We start from the raw sequence: 20,178 nt of genomic DNA, 5'->3' as shown, positions 1-20,178 counted from the left end.
GGTGTGTGGTCACTGGCAAAGGTTTCTCAGTGATGTTTGGCCCTTAAGGGGTGAGCAGGAATTAACAAACCAAAGAACCAAAGGGGCGGCTTGTGGCAGTACAGGGAGAGAGGCCAGCAAAAGCAAGATACAAAGGTGAGAAGCTTCACAGTGTTTGTGGGGAACGGTCAGCCCTTCAGCGTAGCCGGAGCCTAGAGTTCAGCGTGTGTCGTGGAAAGAGATGAAGCTGGAGAGGCAGGCAGGAGCTTATCGCCCCGCGGTGGCTGTGCTGATGAGGTGGATGGTATCCGAAGTGCGAGGGCAGCCACTGAAGGGCTTCCGGGGGTGGGAAGGGCTCAGCTTTCTTTGTGCAAGACTACTCTTGCTGCAGTGCAGACAATGGACTAGGGGGAGGCAAAGAGGAGCGGAGAGGCCGGCTGGGCGCTGTTACAGTAGTCGATGGAGAGATGCTGAACACCAGAACTAGGGCGGTGGTAGGGGCGGGGTTGGGGTAAGGGGGCAGCAACATAGTATCTGTCTTCTGTTGTTGAGAGAAGTAAATACCATCCTGTTTGTGGAGGGCTTGGGAAACCCCGCAGCTCTGCGCAGAGGCGGGAGCACCATGGCTGAGATTACGGGTCTCTGTTAAGGACGGACATGGAGTCCCCGGGCCGAGCTTCGCGTGGTTCATAGCAGCGCTGCTCCGCACAGCACCCGCTTCCTTCTTGGTCACCCGCAGGCCTGTGGGTCAAAGTGCACAGGCTTGTCCACCTTGAGGTAAGCTCCTTGTCTTCCAGGCTCACCCTCCTGGGTCCCGGAGGGCAGGCTTTATCTCCCTCCTGTTGTTCCAGAGTCCCAGTCAGTGTTGAGACCCCCGATCTCCAAGGCTGTCGTTGCGGCTTCCCCCTTGCAGCCGGGGGAGCCTGATGGTACCGGAGCCCTCAGCAGACCGCTGTGGTTCCTGCAATGCCTGAGGTGGTTTTGCAAACTGGAATCCTTGTCCACACCGGGGTGTGATCACTACCGGGGCGTGGTTCAAAATTGGACCAGAAAGAAGTGTGGGTGGGCTGAGTGGGCAGCGAGGTTTTTGGAGGATTATCCGGGGAAAAATAAGACCCAGATGAGACAAGGAAACAGCTCTGTTCCCAACGAGAAAAATAAGGAGAAAAAAAAGAAAGCCAGCAAAATTAATTGTCCTACTCTTTTGTGGCAAAGAAAATAGTTGTTCCTGGATCCCCCCATCCCCTTCCTCCGAGGCACCCAGCCACACTGTGGATGATGCTGCCCCTCTCAATCACACTTGGCCTTGTGACTACAGTCGCTGGAACATCGGGAGAAGGACAGGTGCTGTTTCACCCTCCTGTGTGCAATCCCACCTTCTCTTGCGCACCATCTGCCAGCTGGATGTGGGAGCGGGAGCGCTGAGCAGGGCAGGGCCACAGGCAGCTGGGCTCCTGCAAGGCTGCACAGGGCGGCATCCTCCCGCTCTCTGCAGACGTGACCACGCACCAGCAAGAAACAGTCTTCCGCTGTGTTAAGCCACGGAGCTTTCGGAGTTTTTCTGGTGCGTTGCCTAGTATAACCTGAACGAGCACACCCTCCTTCCCACAATTCCCATTGTCCACCTCACGGGATTGGCTCGCACTCACTGGAAAGGAGCCACCTTGAAAACAGCTGTGTAAGCAGCCAATGTCTATGACCCAGCTCTGGTGGTGGCAGAAGGACAGCATCTATTCAACAGAGGAGGCTCACTGTCTATTTCAGGGTTCTGCTTGTCCTTTGTGTTGACAGATATGGGAATTCTGTGTCCTCTATCACGTATGTCTCTGTACGTCAGTCCGGATGTGTATTTCTCTATTGACACACACAGGTGCCCTGTTTCTTCTATGGTATATGGTCTATAAAGTATAAATACATATTTCTCCCCGGCTGTAATTAGGGAGGAATGGACATAGGACACTGAGTGTAAGCCATATAGTTCAGGAAAACATAGGCAGTGTACCAAGAACAGGAGGTCAGCACTAACGATGATAGGTCAGCACTGTAAAGATCAGGGAGACAGAAGGCGCCAGCCAGCAGGGTGCCAGGTGAGGGTTGTCCAGCTTGCCGAGCAGAGAGCTGACTCTGCAGGCTTTGCCGCCATAACTTGGGATGCACTTGCCAAATACAACTGGGAAGACCAGGGAGAGAGCCCTTTTAGGTACAACTGGACTGGTGCTAGTGATTTAGGGTCTGATTTAGGGCACATTGATTGGCTTCTGGTCCTTGACCAGAGTGCTGATCAGAGAGGACTCAACAGCGTATGTGAGGAGAAGGAATAAAGAAGAAACACTAGAGGACAGGTGGGCCATAACAGTGATGCAAATTATGCTTTCAATGGGGCCCCCAAACTGGAGGAAACTTCTGAAAGTTGATCACGAAGCAGTAGTGTCTCCAGGATCCATATGTGGGCCAAGGTGGCTGGTTCATAGGTCACCCAGTGGTTCTGTGTCTATACGTAATTACGTGTTTAATACTGGAGCACAGTACAGCATATTTCCTATTAAACACTTTCTTGGTAAAGTCTTAGGATATTCCACTGACCTCATGATGCCCACTGACATCATTGGCAAAGGCAATGCAACATCCAAGTTCAACTCAGAGCAACACATTTTCATAAATGTTTTTATATTAAAGTACAGGCAACTCTTAAAAAGAAAATATTGACTACTCATTTTCTATTTCAGATATTTCCAAGAACACTAGAAATATGTGAGGAGGGAAAATGGGATTCTTCCTGGCAACGTGCCAGGAAACTAATTCCCTGGGGGACTTTAAACAACTCAATGGATTATGTAGTTGCATTGATTTTGTGGATTAACTGTGGCAAATGGTGAAATTTAAGCCACCTTGTTCATCTGTTCATTCTCTCACTACTGGATCAAGTTCAAACTTCTTAGCCTGGCAAATGAACGATTGCTCAATCTGTTTGCCTCAGCTACTCTTCCCACCAATTCATTTACTCATTCAAATATATATTTTTTCAGTGTCTACTGTGCACGAGACCTGTGCTAAAGTGGAGGGTGCAGCAGTAAATATCACCCTAGGCTCCCTGCCCTCATGGAGCTTCCAGTTTCATAGAGGAAATAAACTCGAGTGATCGTGCGTATCTAGAATTTTGACTTGGGTAACTTTAAGCAGTGAAACCACACACTTTCCTGATGTCATTGGACTGGTGGCAGGGGGTGAGAAGGAACTCTGAGAAACCTCCCCTGTGCTTGGAAGGCCCAAACCAAAGAGCGAAGTGGTTCAATAGTCAGACTTTGGAATCACTGATGCAATTACTTATGTTACGCAGTGTCACACAGCATTTCTATTATCCGATGTTGCCATATAGAACTGCCCCCAAATTGAGTGGCTTAAGGCATCAATTATTTTACGATTACTCACAATTCCGTAGGTCTGGAATTTGAACAGGGCACAGCAGGAGTGGTCATCTCTGTTCCATATGATGTCTGCTGGAGCTGCAACATCCCAGATGGCTTCTCCATTCACGTTTGTTGACTCATCTTGGGAACTGGACAGCTCAGGTCTGGCTAGGACAGCTTGACTGAGGCCTCAGTCCTCCTCAGGGCCTCCTGCTCTCCAGGTGGCCCCTCCACAAGGCCTCTCCACACGGTCTCTCCCCCAGGGTAGCTGGACTTCTTACATGGCAGCTCAGGTCTCCCAAGAGCATAAAAGCAGAAGCTGCCAGACCTTCTTAATGTTCTAGCCTGGAACTAGCACAGCGTTGCTTCCATCACATTCTACTGGTTAAAGTGAGTCACAGGGCCAGCCCAGGCTCAGAGTGGGAGGGCGCTAAGTAAGGGTGTGCATACGGCGAGGTGTGGTTCACTGGGAACCATCTTTGGAAACCAGCTACCGCATCTAGGAAGTGGCTTGTTTAATGAGGTTGGTTGGTTTGTTTTTTAAATCAGGAAGAGGCTCCTTGTCCCCCAGAGAGGGTGAAAGTACCTTCCTTTAGCTGCTGCTGCCGGAGATGATGGTCACAGAGGTAGGTGGAGCTTTCTGCTTAGGGAGATAGGCATGCCACTGTACCAGCACTCCGCAGGGAGACGTCGTCTGCAGACTCACAGGAAAAGCAGCAATTCTCCCATCAGGACTCGGGCTTCCCATGCACTTGGAGAACTGGCAGGTGCCAAGACCCAAGTCTTCCTTCAAAAGCTTTTAAGAGCCGGACACATGGAAAAGATGTAATCCGGAAGCGGAGCGCGAGGGAGAAGAGCAGGGACATGCAGAAGAAGATCAGCAGATCTTACCAGCACAGCAAAGCTGGAGACCTGGTTCTCCCTGAACCAAGGCTGTCCCCTCAGCTGAGGAGACGTCAGCACCCACCCTAGCATCCCCACAGTTTGTTGTGCATGTTTCTGCTTAGCTGTGTAGTACATGGGACACCTGACACTAGGCTCGCCTTGCATACGTGTTGAGAGCAGAGGCTCTGCAGTCAGAACACTGGTCCTAAAGCTGCCTCTTTCACTCGCTGGCCATGTGGCCTTGTGTCAAGTTATTTAACTTTTCTGTTCGGGATTGTGAAAGCGTTTAGCACAGTGCCCTATGTAGCAGGGTCTCAATAAATGTTAACTATTGGCATCATTATTGATATGTCTGGCTGTTAAATTTCATAATTTGCAATTTACACCCTCCCTCCAGCTAGACATCTGACTTGGAAGGGCTCCTGTATCTGCCCATTGATCTGAAACTTTTGGCACCCAGAGTGGGCAATACCAGAATAATAGCCCTCTTTGCAGAAGGGACCATTAATACCTGTCTGTGTGCAGCCAGTGTCCAACCTTGTGGCATTTGCTGAAAGGAAACCCTGGCCTTATGAGCTTGGGTTGCTGCACGGGTTGATAAACAGCAGAGTCAACATCAAGGCTGAATCTTCTGGTCATCTAAATCACACTGGCTGACCAACCCAAGAAAACTTTTTTTAATTGTTTGATGTACAAACAAGATATTTTAGCAGTCTTATGTGAAAGTAAATATGGTTTTGATTTTTATTCAAAATATTACCTTGCAAGTTTCTACTTATCCTGAATACGTGAGTCCATTAGCTCTGGACCCATGATTTAAATAACCACATTTGCCAAGGCGTGCAGTTGCTCTTCTCGGAGGTTCTCTACCCTGGCAGTTGACACTGCAGTCTCTCTACAGGAGCCACGTTGGGGGAATTCTTTGTCTCCCGAGAGGGGAACACGGAGCAGTGGGTGTGCAGACTCTGCAGCCCTGCTGCCTGCTGCAGGAGTGGGCGTCTTGGTCCATCTGGGCTGCTGTAGAAAAACACCACAGACTGAGGGGCTTATCAACAACAGAAATTTATTTGTCACGACTCCGGAGGCGGGAAGTCCAAGATCGAGGTGACGGCAGTCTCGGTGTCTGGTGAGGACTCCCTCCTGGTTCACAGGCCACTGTCTTCTAGCTTCATGTGTCTTCACATGGTGGAAGGGTGAGGGAGCTCTCTGGGATCTCTCTATAAGGGCACTAATCTCATTCATGAAGGCTCTGCCCTCATGACCTGTCACCTCCCAAAGGCCCCACCTCCAAATCTCCAAATGCCATCACACTGGGGATGAGGTGTCAACATATGAATTTTGGGGGGACACAAACATTCAGGCTACAGCAGGGGACTTCGGCGCTTACTAGCTATGCTTCCTACTTCAGTTTTCCTGTCTGGAAAATGGGGCTAATTGCATCCACCTCCCAGGGCTCTTGTGAAGGTTAATGAGTTAACATACACAAAATATTTAGAACAACTCATGGCGCATGATGAGCACATTTTATAAGCATTAGCCATTTTTCTTCTTCTGCTTCTCCATCAAGTGTGGGGGTTCACCCCAGTCGTCAGGTCTCCCCTGTCTGGACCTTGACTCTGAACCAGAGAGGTGGCCTTTTCCAGATGTAGCCTAGAGCTTGGCCCCATCTTTGAGATTCTTCTATGAGGCAGTCCGGAATGGGAGAAAAGCCCTGGGATCCACACTAGAGAACAGGGTTCAGGACCCACTCCTGCCACCTGCATACCACCTGCGTGTGGCCTTCGGCAAGTGACATCTCCCTTTTGAGTCTCAGGCTCCCACCTGCACAGTAAGTACGACACTCCGTGTGGATGTGGCACCGGGACAATGCAGATCCAGGCAGCCTCGCTGAGGCAGGGCAAATCTATGTCCAGGTGTTTGGGCCAGAGTCACCTGGATTCCCTTAAGTCCAGAAAGTAGGTGGTGACTAGAGCCCAGCTACTAGAAACGGGGTGTAAGGACCCAGAGAGGCTGCTGCCAGCTGGCTTGTGCTTAGATGCCTGCAGAGTGAGTGGCTGGGGTCGCTAGACCTCCAAATCTGATGATCTGTGTCCTCAGAGGCTGGGAGAAGAACCACCTGTGAGTGGGTTCTCAGGGGCACTAAATGGGCCCCCAAGTCTGCCTGTCCTTCCTGTGCAGCCCTGGCCGGCGGGGCCTCTTTCCAAGCCCTCTGGAACTAGCCCTGGCCCCTCCAGTCTGCTCTGAGCCTCGGCTTCTTCTTGGCACCTTCTCCCATGACTTCCACTGCCCCTGAGCCATCCATCAGGCTGTCTGTGCGGTGGGAGGGCAGTTCTGCTCGACATTAACAGTCCAGGCACAGCACTTGCTTCTGGTTTGAGGCTTTGCACTTTTGAGAGGCAGTGCCAAAGGGTGGGGACACCAGAGGAACAACGGGCTGGGCTCGAATCTCAGTTCTGTCACTTATTAGCCATGTGACTCTGGGCAAGTTTCTTTGCCTCTCTGATCCTTTACACTATAGAGAGGACAGTACTTGTATGAGAGTTATCAGGATTAGAGGCAACATGCGTACATTTCCTGCATGGTGCCTGACACACTGGCCATGTTCAACATAGGAAGCTGCTCTTCCTATTGTAACTATTGCCACACTATCATCCATGATGGCCTGTCCATGTCCAGGCCTGTGGGAGGAGGGGCACACAGATGCCGAATCATGCAACCATAAAGGTTAATCAGAAGGTCATTCTATTTTAGGGCACCTTAGGGCCAGACTTTAATCCTAGATTTAGCCAAGTCTCAGACTCGTTTTCTTTTTTTGAGGAAGATTAGCCCTGAGCTAACATCTGCTGCCAATCCTCCTCTTGTTGCTGAGGAAGACTGGCCCTGAGCTAACATCTGTGCCCATCTTCCTATACTTTATATGTGGGACACCTGCCACAGCATGGCTTGATAAGCTGTGCATATGTCTGCATCCAGGATTTGAACTGGCAAACCCCGGGCCACTGAAGCAGAACGTGCGCACTTAACCGCTGCGCCACCAGGCCGGCCCCCGAGTCTCAGATTTTTGACTGCAAAGTCCCAGAACACTTATCAGAACTCTCTCCTTGAGATCTCCAGGCATCCTTTTCCAGCTGAAAAGAACAAGCCGTCGGAGGAGAACTCACTGCTCTGAGTTTTCCTCCTGGGTCTCAATGGCACAGGCGTCCAGGAAGAGAGCTGGCTGCCTCTCAACGCTGGCCGAGAGCGACAGTGATGACGCCATCCAGCATAAGGACAGTCCCAGCAGGTTTACAAAGATGGCTTTACATGCGATCACAGGCGCCCCTTGCTCTGCTCGGGCTGTCGTTTTTTCCAAGCAGCTCTGACCCAATTGCAGAAACAGAAATTCTGCAGAACTTCGGGAGAGGGATGAGCTCCTCTCTCTGCAGCTCCCTCACTGCTCCACGGTCTGGGGATGCCAGTCTGGCTGCCAGGAGGGCGCTAGAGGGAGGGAGGCTGTGGCCAGGCCTCCACCAGGGCTGCCTTGCCGGGATCCGTGTCGATACCTGTTGACGTTTCCTTGAGTAATGGGTCCGGGCCCTCGGCATATTTCTCCATATCACAGGACGGATTACCGGGCTCTATTGATTTTGTGGTTTCATGTGTGAAAGACCTAATCGTAATCCTCCAGTGTTCATTTTCCTTAACCTTTTAATAACATGATAGGGAGGCAACCCATCAGAAGGGAAATTGTTTCTCAGGCGTGTTGTCATAAATATATGCCACAGACTGTTTTATTTCATCGGGGCAGCCATATTTTTTGAAATAATAATAATGATAAAATTTGTATGGTGTATTGCAGTTTACAAAGCACTTTCCCATATTAACTCGCTTGATCCTGACGGCAATCCTGACAGGTAGGAGTTATTTTATTTATTTTGATTTATTTACTCTGTGAGTCTTTCCACAACATGAATTTTTATTATTGTCCACTGTGTCACAGATGAGAAACCTGCATTGCTCAAGGTCGCACAGCTCTTAAAAATAAAGTTTGGAGTCAGGGTGATGTGCGCTCAAACCCGGGGCTGCCAGGAGTCACAGTGTGCCCTCGGAGGAGGGGTTGAAATTCTCCGTGGATCATTTCTTGACCAACAAAAGGGGAAGATGCTGCCTTTGTGGGCTTTTGTGGGGCTCGAAGATGATATAGGGAACCCACCTGCAAACCTCAGTTGCTGGAGAGAAATTAGAATCTGGTTTCCCTCTCTCTCTCATTTCTTTCCTTAGCTTATAAAACCCCAGTGAATGACAAGAACCCCGGGGCTCTCCCGGTGAACACCTGGTGGTCTCTGGGTGTTAGGGGTGAGGAACAAGAGCCACCTGGGAGGCAGCGATGCCCTTGAGTCTCTGTCTCTGGAGCAGGATGCCGGCCGGTGGTCTGGAAGCCGGCACCCAGCGGCGTGGTTCTGGACAGGGAGGCATCCTGCCCGTCCCGGTGGCCCACTTCAAGGGAGGTTGACGGGCGGGCAGCCAGTCTCCCTGCAGCTCGGAGAAGCTACAGCTCGGGGACTCGAGCCAAGACAGCAGAGGACTGGGGCTTCATTCCCAGCCCTGCCACTTACCAGCTCTGAAGCCTTAGAACATACCGTCCTTTACCCAGGCCTCAACCTTCTCCTCTTTAGAGTGAGAGTGTTCACCTGGAATTTGTGTTTTCCAGCCCAAACGTAGCTGGGGAAACCAAAAAACTATTTAAATGTCATTCCCCATTTCCAATCCCAGAAATGAGGCTGAGGGAGAAGGAGGCAGCAGGAGAGGGATGCATTACAAAAAGAAGAAATGTTCCTGTCAGGACATCTTAGTCTGGACGCCTTCTAGGTTTCTTGTGGAACTCACATTCTGTGACTCTGGCTCTCTAGGATTGAAACCCATTGCTATGCTGTCTGTTTCACAGCTTTGTCTGTTCACTCTTGGATATTACTCACCAGTGTCGACAGGACGGAAACAAACGTACCCCTAGCATCAAATGGCATTTTTTCCCCCTCCTCTCCTCCCGTCCCTTTCCTCCCCTCCCCTCCCCCCTTTTCCTTTCCTTCCTGTCTACGACATAATGCCTTATCTTCCAGGTCAAAGCCTGGGTCTCCATTAATAAAGCCTAAATTTCCTGACTTGTGCTACTTGGTACATGTCATTCTGTCTGTCTGGATGGACTCTCCACTCAGATTCCCATTCTCCATCTGGTGAACTTGTGTTCATCTTCTCAAGCTCCAGCTCAAGTGTCACCTCCTTTGCCAAGCCTTCCCTGACTGTCTCAAGTAAGGAACCGCTTCCTCTCTTGGCCCCCAGTGCTCTCTCTAGGGCGATATCTTCGACCCTGCATTGTGATTCTTTAACTGCCTGCTCCTCCATCTGCCTCCACCTGTGCACTCCCTCTAGGAGAGGGCCGGGTCCTATTCATTACATATCCGAGCACGGGCAGGGAGCTCCTTCTCTTATGATACTGCCTTGCTGGTAAGGCAAATCAGCCTTTATTATTCACTGATTATAAACTCAGAATATTTTATAACATTGAAAAGGGCATTACATTTATCACCCAACCTCTTCATTTAACTTGGAAATTGGGGCTCAGGGAGGTAAAGTAACTTACCCAAGGCTACCCAGCTATGCAGAAGAAGCAGAGTTGCAAGTCAGCTCCAGGACCCCTAATTCAGCCCCGTGCCTTTCTCTCAGTCCTATAGGTTCAGTAAACCTTTGCTGCTGGCCTACTGTGTGCTAGGTACTGTGGTATATGTACGGGAATGGAGTTAACACACATTTCCTGCTCCCAAGGGGTTTATAGTCCAGTGGGCCAGCAGATGTTTATCCACACCATCTAAAGCACCCATGAAGATTTCTGCCCCCAGCCCACTAATGTTCTGACCATCTTCCATGCGTGGGTCACAGGGGCCAGCTAACGCCCCTTCAGGAACACTGCTCTGCCGGCCCCTGACTCTGAACCCTTCACTCTGTGCTCTGACTTCGACAGCTGTTCTGTCTACTTTCTTTCCCTGCTCACTGGTTTTGGAGTTTGTCTGGCCCTTCCTCCAGCATTTTGTACCAAGGCGCTCTCGTGATCTTGAGGCTCTCCTCAGTCTGTCTCTCAATTTCTTCATAAGGACTCCCCGCTCTAGTTTCCGACCCCACAAACCCTGCTGCGAGCCCCTCACTCTTCCTCGGGCTGGTTCCAGCATCCAAAATGAAATTAACTTGAGTCTGGCACAATTACAGAGAGAATTCCGTTGGCCACCTTTCTTCGTGCCTCTGGCATGTCGGTTTTCTTTCAGCGGAGAACAAATCTGCTAAAGCACATCTTACTGAGATGACGGTTTCCGGTGCAGCACTTGGTTTGCAAATTACAGCACCTTTTGCAAGACCCAGTCCTTGCCCCACCTAAAATGCCATCAGCGCAAAGCACGGATGGCTTTGGAGAATATTGTTTTTGGAGTAAGCTCATGTGGAGTTTGATAAAACCTCTTCCTCATGATCCATAAACCAGATGTTCTCACCGAGATAACATGGCATTATTAGTGGCAAATCTCATGTGTTAGTGTAACAGATATTAGCTACGCTCTTTCCGTCCTCTGTTCAGGTAAACACGGAAAGAGCTGGAGAAAGGCAGCATGGCCCACCACGGCCCAGTGGCTTCCTGGGAGCCAGGTGGATCCCAGGTGAAAGCGGGAGAACGGCAGCCTTGCTCTCACTTTCCCCAGGAGCACGGAGTCGTGAAAGAGCACGGGATTTGGGGTCTGTCTGTCAGGCTGTGAATTCTGGCCGCAGCATCTCCCTGGAGAGCGTGTGTCCTGCCTCGGAACTTCAGCTTCCTCCCTTGTGAAATGCAAGTGAAGATACTCATCTCATAGGGCTGTTGTGAGAAAAAACCAAAATGTAGCTATGCTAATCCGCACCCCAAATACGATCCCCTACAAAAGAGACCTGGTCGTAAGGAGGAGGTGGGGAAGAAGGAAACCACTAAAGAGCCGGCAAAGGGACAGACTCCTGGATTAGCTGTTTGGGGTGAGGAGGCGGAGGGGCTGGTGGTCAGAGGCCAAAGGACCGTGTCTCAGGGGCGTGTTCAACTGGGTCTGGCCCAGCTCAGCAATGAGTCAGAGGGAGGTTTCTGGGAGACTGGGGAATGACTTGAACCTGCACCGCAGCCTGAGACCGCAGGTGATCCAGTCTCCCAGGTAGACCCAGGCCCTGGGCTCAGGAAAGTGTGTCAGGACCCCCCTGCTGGCCTTCTGGGACCTTGCGATGCTGGAATAGATACTGAATATTAGAACTAAAACTTGATTACCGGGCCTCGGTGCTCACGGCCAGGGTCCAAGAGGAAAGCTGTGGCGTCATGAGGAGACTCATTCTGTTTTGGACAGAAGGCAGCTCCCAACCCTGCCTGCTGGCGAGGATGGGCCAGCTAAGAATCCAGCTCCGTGGGGAGGACCTGCCCAGTGCCAAGCAGGGCCGTGCTGCCATCGAGGCTGCTGTGGCTCCCAAGGAGAGCCAGCAGCTGTTCAGGGCATAACTTTATGGTGCCACTCCACAAAACTTGCCTCTCATTGCAATTTTAATTCCTCCTTATCTGTTTGAAAGCCTGCGTGGAAATGTCAGACTCACCCAGACTAACTTCTACGGGTGACATGGAGTCATGGAAGTTCTTAGAAGAACAGAGGAAATGGGCGGAGCTGTGTTTGGGAACATTTATCAGATGTCGGTTAGAGGAAAGACAAGGTGACCACTTATGAGGCTGGTCCCGCAGTGCCTGTGGGATGGAGAAGAGGTGATAGATGGACACGTGTGATCAAGGTGGAATCGTCATCATTCTCCGGGAAAGGCTGGGGGAGGAGGTCTGGGTGGTGGCTCAGGCAGCACTTCTTCCCTCGCCCCCTGAGGGTACCTTGCACCTACAGGAGAAAGGCTGGGACGCTTCACCTATGCCACTGTCCCCTGCACTGGAGGAGCCCAGAGAGTTTGGGATTGTAAGAAAGGGTGAGGCTGAGAGGCCAGCCGTTTAGGGTGGCCCAGGCAGAGCCTTGGAAGGGAGGGATGGAGAGGGTCGCAGCAGCTCCTTCCATGCTGAATTTCAAGTCGCTTCTCCTCTGCTGGGCCTCTGCTTCCCAAAGGAAGGGTGAGATCGGTGATCACTCCTGTTTCTAAGACAGGATCATCATGAAGTGGCAGGAGCAGCAGCAGCCATGTGGGCTTGTGAGAGCAAATCGACCTCTGTTCCTCACCAACTGTGGACCTCAGACACTTTGCTCATATTTAACAGACACGAATGCAGAGTTCACCTGTGCTGGGCACTGTACAAGCACCAGCTCGTTTATTCCTCACTACAGTGATATTCTTGTCTCTGTTTTACAGACAAGGATACGGTAGCTCAGAGGAGTTAACTCACCCAGTGTCACAGAGCTGCCAGGGACAGAGCTGGGCAGCTGGGACTTGAACTGTGCACTGAAGATTTGCGTACTTTACCATAGAAACACTGTGCCTCAGTTTCATACACACACACATTTATCTGTATTGATCTATGTGTACATGAAAGATGATATTCCAAACTCATGGCTCAGCGAAGAAAAACAAGTTGTATATATGGCAAACTATTTGTCTAACAAGCAAACACCTATAAGATAAAATTATGTGTTTCTGTAGCAATCATTTGTGTGTGTAAATGTCTAGAAGAATCTAGAAGACTAGATGGAATGGATAACTGGTTTTCTCTGGGAAGGAAATGATGGAAGAGCATGGTCAAGAGTTAGTTTTCCCTGTAATATTAAGCTATTGTTGAGCCGGTCCTGATGGTCCAGTGCTTAAGTTTGGCGTGCTACACTTCGGTGGCCCAAGTTTGGTTCCCAGGCACAGAACCACACCACTGGTCTGTCAGTAGCCATGCTGTGGCAGCAGCTCACACAGAAGAACTAGACGGACTTACAAGTAGAATATACAACTATATCCTGGGGCTTTGGGAAGAAAAAAGAAAAAGAGAGAGAGAGGAAGATTTGCAACAGATGTTAGCTCAGGTTGACTCTTTCCCAGCAAAAAGAAAAAAAAAGAAAACGTCTAAAAAAATTATTATATTAAGAATGTGTTTATGATCTCTATGTAATTAAAAATACATTTTAAGGAACTAATGGCAAAAAAGTTGGCAGAGAGAGCAGAGTTAAGAGCAAACTTACAAAAGTTATACATTTATATATTTTATTTTTATTATATTTTTAATTTTTATATTTACTAAAGAGTGCATGCCTAATAAAGAGAATGTTGTTGTTATATGCTGTAAATGATAGACAATGAGTTTCGCAGATCGACGTAGATTATTTTACTTTGACATGGCATGACTCTTTTTTTTTGGTGAGGAAGATTGGCCCTGAATTAACTCCTGTTGCCAATCTTCCTATTTTTGCTTGAGGAAGAGTGGCCCTGAGCTAACATCTGTGCCAGTCTTCCTCCATTTTCTATGTGGGTCACTGCCACAGCATGGCTTGATGAGTGGTGGGGGTCCATGCCTGGGATCTGAACCAGTGAGCCCTGGCCGCTGAAGTGGAGCGTGCTGAACTTAACCAGTACACCACTGGGCCAGCCCCATGGCATGACTTTCTGAGGTGAGGGGAGCTGGTGATGATGGTACCATCACGGTGATGAGAAGAAAGGCATGCAGTGGGGCTTGGGCACAGGGATCTCCAGGCCCTCTTCTTCCTCCTGCTCCCCGATGGCTAGGATCTCTAAAACATCTCCAGCTCTCGGAGTGGAATTCTGTGCCTGCTGAGTCAGCAGACTCGCTGGCCGTGGAGTGTGTGCAACGGCGCCGCCCTGCCCTGCCGTTCTTGCCTCTTCTGATGAAGCACGCAGGGCAGGATGCCTGGGCTGTCTTGTGGTCTCCTCGGGCCTGTTTAGAGGATGACAGTGAATCATTCAAACCTTATGCAAGTGTCAGCTTCCTTTGAGAAGGGGACTGACAGATCTCCACCAACTGCTTCACTAGGGTGCTTGGAAGCTACAGTGAGAAATTGCTTACATGTTTGAATCACTTTTGTTGATTCCAAATCCTCTTCTTTTTCTCCAACATATATTGCTCAACTTAACCAAATCACCTCCCGTAAATTCAAAGGGTACTTTTCATCCCGATGCTCACTGGAGAGTCAACCTGGTGCACTTAAGAACCCGAGTTCTGGACATAGACTGGGTGAGAATCTCAGCCCTTCCAAGCTCGTAAGATTAGTGCCACACGCCTGCTGTGTAGTGGACTGTGGCATCCAGGGTTGTGTTAAGTGCACTCTGTGATGTGCGCACAATGACAACATTGCCTGACGATGCAGTTCTCGGGAGGTGTTCCCCTCGTTAAGCGACTAATGACTGTATTTGTAAAGTGGAAACAACAATAACTGAAACTCACAGAGCTATGGTGAGGGTGACGACCTGAGACAATCCGGGGAAGCATTGCTGGTGTCTGGCACAAATGAAAAACCCAATAAAACTCAACAAATACTACCTATCGTTACAATCCTGCATAGCTGTTAACACCTTTGCCTAAAGGCTCCTTCTTTCGGAAAATAACATTTTTTTCTGCTTAAAAAGATAATAGATATTCATTATAGAGAAACTGGAAAACAAAAAAAATCAGCACAAAGAAGAAAGTGGAAGTCATATGTAATTTTTGCAGGTTTTTTTCTATGAATGTATGAGAATGCACATATTTGTACAACAAAATTAGGATCATAAAGTATACATGATTTTACACTCTGATATATTGAATTCTTAATAAAATAAGTGGCATGGGAAACCCTGGGATAAAATATAGGTTCTATGACATTATTTTAACAACTGCACAGTCCACATTCATAAACTTATAGCTAGTGATGCTGAAGATAAATGCAAGAGACACGGCCTCTGTCTTCAAGAAGCTGAGCGTCGATCATGTAGGCATGGCACCCCTTTCTACAGATTTAACATTTATATAGTCTCACAGTTCTAGAAATTTAGATTTCCTGTATCTCTCTATTATACATCATAAGTGAAGAGCATCTCAATACCTTTTTGTTCACTACCATGGGAATTTCCATCTTTTAAATTCCAGTCTTAGACATGGAATTACCATGTTGAAGATTGTGCAACTTTTAAAAGATTTTGATCTAAAAATATCTTTGAATCAAACACTCAAAGTGTTTGTGGGTGCTTGTTTCCTCATATCCTCACTAACACAGGGATAATCTCCTTTTAATCATTGCTAATCTGATAGGCAAAAATTACCTTGTCTTAATTCGAATATCTTTTTTTTGGTGAAGAAGGTTGGCCCTGAGCTAACATCTGTTGTCAATCTTCCTCTTTTTGCTTGAGGAAGATTGTCCCTCAGCTAACATCTGTACCAGTCTTCCTCTATTTTGCACGTGGGATGCTGCCACAGCATGGCTTGATGAGCGGTGTGTAGGTCCCCGACAGGGATTTGAACCCGCAAACCCTGTGCTGCCAAAGCAGAGCACGCAAATTTAACCACTAGGCCACCGGGCTGGCCCCCTTAATTTGAATATCTTTGATTACAAAAATTTCTGTGTTTAAAAAAATACTTTTTTGGCCATTAACAATATTGGAAACATGAAGTGTGGAGTAACATAAAATTTCAAAAAGTACAGTTAGTTCAGATGAGAAGGTCATTTCCTCTCCCAGGAGGCCCTGCTCCCTAGAGTTATTCACTCAAGTGTTGGCATGTGCCCAACAGAGCTCCACGTGGGCAAAGACTTTGCCTTTCCAGCACATGGAACAAGACTGGCACACAGCAGGCTCTTGATAGACATTTATTAAGTGAACGGGTAGTTTCCTGAAAACTATAGTAAAAATTTTCTATGGATACGTAAGCACGTACATAAATACTTTTCACATTGCTAATAGAAATGGGAACTTACCAAACCCACTCTTTCCATACATCTTTGACATTGTTGCATATAAGCTTATTTAGACTTATTTCACGTTTTTAAAATGCTGCATGTGCCATAATTTAGGTAATATGCTCCCTATTGATGAAGTACTTAGTTACTTTCTGTATCTAGATATTATTTGTGAGCCCTTTGTATTTCTTCTTTGGGAATTGTTTGTTCATATTATTTTCCAATTTTTCTATAAACTTTTTTCTATAAGCTTTTAGGAGCTTTCTGTATATTCAGGATAATAAAGTTTTGTTTATAATGTATGCTGTAAATATTTCCCTAATTTTCCATAGCTTTTTAACATTGTTTATGGCACTGTTTACATAAATATAAATTTTCATGATGTTAAATCTATCCACATTTTTATAAATATATATTTTCTGCATTTGGTGTTATACTTATGAGGGCCTTTTCTACGCCTTATGAATATTCATTAATTTCTTCCCATATACTTTCATGTCTACATGTGATATTTAATTTACCTGGAATTAAATTAACTATATAGCATGAGGTAGGAATCTAACTTTTTCTATCAGTTTTTCTTATCCAAGTTCCGTTTATTTGAATTGTCTTTAGCCCCACTGATCTGAATACTTTCAATTATACATAATTAATTATACATTAATTTCACAGGCTTATTTCTGTATCTTATATTCTGTTTCACTGATCATTCTATTCTTTGTCCTGTCCCAATAATTTTAGGTTATTTTGGCTTTATGTTTTGAGATCTGATATATAAGTTTATCCTCATTGCATTAATTTTTTTCTTGAATGTTCTCACCTGCTTTTCCCTTTCAGATGCTTTAGAATATGAGTGAATATGAATATGTGATGGAAGATGTAGGATCAAGGTTTTGATTAGAATTGCATTGTTATAAATTATCTAGGGAGAATTGGCATTTTTATAATGTTGAACCTTCCTCCCTCAATTTGTTCAGTTACTTTGTGCCCTTTCAAAGAGTTTTGTAATCATTTTTTAAAAATTTAGACCTTATATCTTTGGTATTAAATTTACTCTTGATTATTTTATTTTTGTTACTATTATTAATGGAATCTATTTTCTGGTTAAGTGTTCTAAAAGGCTATTTATAGCAACACAGAAAATGCTGATTTTTATATGTTTATTCTTAAACTAATCACTTTAATTCTTTTATTAGTTCTTACAGCTTCTGATAGATATTTCCTATTAGAAAAATATTATCTGCAAGTATTGATAATTTTCTCATTTGACATTTAAATACTTTATTTCTTTATATTAGTGCATTGCATTGCCTCAAATTTCAGAATAATGTCAGATGATAGAGGTAATGACTGACAGCTTTGACCTCCAACTGATTTTCATGGGGAAATCCTCCAGTTACACTGCTCCATTTCGTAGTGGCTGTTGGCTTGAGATAGACGTTCTTTACCGTATGAAGGGAATTCTTTAATTCTAGTTTCCAATTTTTTTCTTGAAGAGGATAATGAATTTTATCAGCTGCCTTTTGGCATCCACTAAGATGAGACTGTCTCTGCTGACCTATTAATGACATTGCAGGAATCAACTTTATTCACTCATGGTTTACAGCTGTGTTTAACACGCTAATATTTAATTTAGGAATTTCTGATTATTCATTAGAAAGATTAGGCTATGATTTGTACCACTTTTGATGTTTTATTTTTCTAGCTTTGAAGTATGAATTGAGAGACTTGGTTTTCTGTGTTACTCAACAGTTGAAATGGTGAGTCATTTTCTCCCTTCCTTTAGAGCCACTCCAGGCACACCACGCTCATCGGTCCTGCCAGCCCTGCCAACACTTTTCCCTCGACTGCCATCGCCTCGTGGGGAACTCCTACTCATTTCTCAAGACCCAACTCAACCATCAAGGCTTCTCTACAGCCTTCTCCCATCATTCCCATAATACTAGCACGTGCCTTTAGTCCAGCACTAATCCTACTATAATTCACTTGTCTATTAACCTGTTTTCCCCAGTAGATTTTGAGCTTCTTGAATCAGGGAGAGTTGTGTGTACATTTTTAAAAAAATTTCTGAATCTTCAGTGCTTATCACAGGACCTGGGACATAGCATGTGCTTAATAACTCTTTGTTACATGAATAAATCCGTGATATATTTTTGCTTTAAACTTTGCCAGTGAAAACATTTCAAAGAGATAATGTGTGTGCTTCTTTGCCTTTCTTTGACATGAAATGGAGATAATCCTCACTCACTGCCATTCTGCACACTTAGGAGTGTCACTGCCCTGGGATAATAGATGTGAAAGGACCAAGTAGAAAGTGAAAGAATCAAGTACAAAATAGGCAGTTGCCATCAGACTTTGATATTAATAACAGGTAACAGGTATGGAGCATTTACTATGTTCTAGGTATGGAATCATCAAATTTATTTCTCATGACAATCCATGAGGTAGACCTTATTATCTCCGTTATACAGGCGGGTGAGCTGAATTTCAGAGATCTTAAGTGACTTGTCTGAGGTCAAACAACAGGCAAGTCGTGGAGCCAGAACCTAAACCAACACTTTCTGAATTCAGAGTCCACCATCTAGAAACTACTCTACACACCAGTAAAAATGGTGCGCTTCACTTAAGTGAGAAAAGAGACAAACGATAAGCAAAGGGTGAAGCTTTGGTCAAACCGTCTACTTCCCACGTTCTGCCTAAGTTTAGCGCGCAATAGGAAGAAGCAAAGCCATCGGCGTTGACCTGCCTGCTTGGCTTTCGCATCATTTGTCTGTCTTCTGTTGAAAGCGGGCTAACTACTGAGTAAGGCTGCCTTTATCTTCAGTTTATGCTGTGATATTGCTTTATCCTGAAAGGATAAACATGGGCTGTGTAACGGTTGAGAACTTTCTTTTTCCTTCTCTGAAAGTCTGAAAGGGCACAAGACAGGTGAGAGGAAACAACTTTCCTTTAGTAACTAAGTTCCTAGATGCTTGAGCGTGTGGCCCTGAGCTCGAGGTGAGTGACTTGGACCTATAATCTGCAATGAGAGAGATTTCAGGGTTCCCCACCCCACCCCAAAGGGGAGCCACAGGAGAGTTGCTCAAAGTACAGGACGAAGAAGGGCAGTTGAGCATTTTACTGTCGACCACACCAGCCCCTATTCTGCTTATTCTGTCTCACCCACTCCTGCTCGTTCCTCACTCCAGGCTGTGACCCCAGCGTGAGTGATAGAAGTGGCAAGAGTCTCTTCAGAAGATTAAAGACCCACGTCACTAGAGGCTGCCGTCTTGCAAGAATATTTAGACATTTTCCACTTGGCAGTCATTAATATTCTTCAGCAGGGGATGAACGGAAGACCTGTTCAAAAAGGTTCCCTCTTCAGATCTGTGTGCTTGGAAGATAAAGTGAATGCTAGGGTTTTGTTTTGAGATTAAAAAAAATATTCATTGCACTGGGTTAGAGCTATTACTGTTCTTGAGAAGAAAACTGGACTTTTCCTTTGTTTTAAAATAAGTAGTCATTTCACTTAAGACAATTTCTGTACTGAATCAGTCAGAGTAATGCATGGTGTGATTTTTCTAATATAATAGACACTACTTGGAATTGAATACAGAAAGACTCAAAAGTATTTTTTTATTCTTTTTTTTTAAAGATTTTATTTTTTTCCTTTTTCTCCCCAAAGCCTGCCAGTACATAGTTGTATATTCTTCGTTGTGGGTCCTTCTAGTTTTGGCATGTGGGACGCTGCGTCAGCGTGGTCCGACGAGCGGTGCCATGTCCACGCCCAGGATTCGAACCAACGAAACACTGGGCCGCCTGCAGCGGAGCACGCCAACCCAACCACTCAGCCACAGAGCCAGCCCCGACTCAAAAGTATTTTATCGAGGGTGCATGAGCAATCTGACATCACAGAATCCCCGCAGACAGAAACAACCATAGAGGAGAGGAAGGAACTTGGGAATCAGACCTTGGGAATTATGCCAGCCTCTGGTGAGCTCTTTGGCTCTGTTAACTGAGAGCTGTTTCATAGCATGTCTGTGTTT

This window comes from Equus caballus, chromosome 2, assembly GCF_041296265.1.
Source record: "Equus caballus isolate H_3958 breed thoroughbred chromosome 2, TB-T2T, whole genome shotgun sequence".
NCBI classification, from domain to species: domain Eukaryota; kingdom Metazoa; phylum Chordata; class Mammalia; order Perissodactyla; family Equidae; genus Equus; species Equus caballus.
Note: the sequence above shows the minus strand (reverse complement) of the source record.